Source organism: Oncorhynchus gorbuscha, linkage group LG18 (assembly GCF_021184085.1).
Source record: "Oncorhynchus gorbuscha isolate QuinsamMale2020 ecotype Even-year linkage group LG18, OgorEven_v1.0, whole genome shotgun sequence".
NCBI lineage: Eukaryota > Metazoa > Chordata > Actinopteri > Salmoniformes > Salmonidae > Oncorhynchus > Oncorhynchus gorbuscha.
Window position 1 is genome coordinate 29,738,699 of NC_060190.1, and position 2,642 is coordinate 29,741,340.

A 2,642-nucleotide genomic window follows, 5' to 3' on the forward strand; every position below is an offset into this window, starting at 1 on the left:
CAAGGGGGGGCGCCAACCCAGACAGGAAGACCACATCAGCGACTCAACCCACTCAAGTGACGCACCCCTCCTAGGGACGGCATGGAAGAGCACCAGTAAGCAAGTGACTCAGCCCCTGTAATAGGGTTAGAGGTAGAGAATCCCAGTGGAGAGAGGGGAACCGGCCAGGTAGAGACAGCAAAGGCGGTTCGTTGCTCCAGAGCCTTTCCGTTCACCTTCACACTAATGGGCCAGACTACACTCAATCATATGACCTATTGACGAGATGAGTCATCAGTAAAGACTTAAAGGTTGCGACTGAGTCTCTCACATGGGTAGGCAGACCATTGCATAAAAAATTTGCACTATGGGAGAAAGCCCTGCCTCCAGCTGTTTGCTTAGATATTCTAGGGACAATTAGGAGGCCTATATCTTGTGACCATAGCGTACGTGTAGGTATGTACGGCAGGAGCAAATCGGAAAGATAGGTAGGAGCAAGCCCATGTACATGTAATGCTTTGTAGGTTAACAGTAAAACCTTGAAATCAGCCCTTGCCTAAAAAGGAAGCCAGTGTAGGGAGGCTAGCACTGAAGTAATATGATCACATTTTTTGGTTCTAGTCAGGATTCTAGCAGCTGTATTTAGCACTAACTGAAGTTTATGTAGTGCTTTATCCGGGTAGCCGGAAAGTAGAGCATTGCAGTATTCTAACCTAGAAGTGACAAAAGCATGGATACATTTTTCTGCATCATTTTTGTACAGAAAGTTTCAGAGTTTTGCAATGTTACATAGATGGAAAAAAGCTGTCCTTGAAACAGTCTTGATATGTTCGTCAAAAGAGAGATCAGGGTCCAGAGTAACGCCAAGGTCCTTCAGTTTTATTTGAGACGACTGTACAACCATCAAGATTAATTGTCAACAGAATATTTCTTTGTTTCTTGGTACCTAGATCAAGCATCTCTGTTTTGTCCGAGTTTAAAAGTAGAAAGTTTGCAGCCATCCACTTATGTCTGAAACACAGGCTTCTAGTGAGGGCAATTTTGGGGCTTCACTATGTTTCATTGAAATGTACAGCTGTGTGTCGTCCGCATAGCAGTGAAAATTAACATTGTACTTTCGAATGACATTCCCAAGAGGTAAAATATATAGTGAATACAATAGTAGTCCTAAAACGGAACCTTGAGGAACACCAAATTGTACAGTTAATTTGTCAGAAGACAAACCATTCACAGAGACAAATTGATATCTTTACGACAGATAAGATCTAAACCAGGCCTGAACTTGTCTGTGTAGACGAATTTGGGTTTCCAATCTCTCCAAAAGAATGCCACTTTTAGTAAGTTTGGTACACATCCGGTGGATAGAGACGTTTATTATGTTCAACATAGGAGGGCCAAGCACAGGAAGCAGCTCTTTCAGTAGTTTAGTTGGAATAGGGACCAGTATGCAGCTTGAAGGTTTAGAGGCCATGATTATTTTCATCATTGTGTCAAGAGATATAGTACTAAAACACTTGAGTGTCTCCCTTGATCCTAGGTCCTGGCAGAGTTGTGTAGACTCAGGACAACTGTGCTTTGGAGGAATACGCAGATTTAAAGGGGAGTCCATAATTTGCTTTCTAATGGTCATGATCTTTTCCACAAAGAAGTTCATGAATTTATTACTGCTGAAGTGAAAGCCATCCTCTCTTAGGGAATGCTGCTTTTTAGTTAGCTTTGCGACAGTATCAAAAATACATTTTGGATTGTTCTTATTTTCCTCAATTGAGTTGGAAAAATAGAATGATCGAGCATCAGTGAGGGCTCTTCGATACTGCTACTTGATACTTGTTGCGATTGCAAACGTAATAAAATGGTTGTCCGATAGTCCAGGGTTATGAGGAAAAACATAAAGATCCACAACATTTATCCCATGGGACAAAACTAGGTCCAGAGTATGACTGTGGCAGTGAGTAGGTCCGGAGACATGTTGGACAAAACCCACAGTTGATGATGGCTCCGAAAGCCTTTTGGAGTGGGTCTGTGGACCTTTCCATGTGACTATTAAAGTCACCAAAAATGTGAATATTATCTGCTATGACTACAAGGTCCGATAGGAATTCAAGGAACACTGTATATGGCCCAGGAGGCCTGTAAAGAGTAGCTATAAAAAGTGATTGGGTAGGCTGCATAGATTTCATGACTAGAAGCTCAAAATAGCGTTTGTTTGTAAATTGAAATTTGCTATCGTAAATGTTAGCAACACCTCCGCCTTTGCGGGATGCACGGGGGATATGGTCACTAGTGTAACCAGGAGGTGAGGTCTCATTTAACACAGTAAATTCATCAGGCTTAAGCCATGTTTCAGTCAGGCCAATCACGTCAAGATTATGATCAGTGATTAGTTCATTGACTATAACTGCCTTGGAAGTGAGGGATCTAACATTAAGTAGCCCTATTTGAGATGTGAGGTATCACAATCTCTTTCAATAATGGCAGGAATGGAGGAGGTCTTTATTCTAGTGAGATTGCTAAGGTGAACACCGCCATGTTTAGTTTTGCCCAACCTACGTCAAGGCACAGACATGGTCTCAATGGGGATAGCTGAGCTGACTACACTTACTGTGCTAGTGGCAGAATCCACTAAGCTGGCAGGCTGGCTAACAGCCTGCTGCCTGGCCTGC

The 2,642-nt window shown here is 42.6% G+C and overlaps 1 pseudogene; it reads right to left on the minus strand.

The window, feature by feature from the left end:
* Positions 1-241: 241 nt before the first annotated feature.
* LOC124004135 lies at positions 242-2,423 on the minus strand (annotated as a pseudogene).
* Between the last annotated feature and the right edge of the window lie 219 nt (positions 2,424-2,642).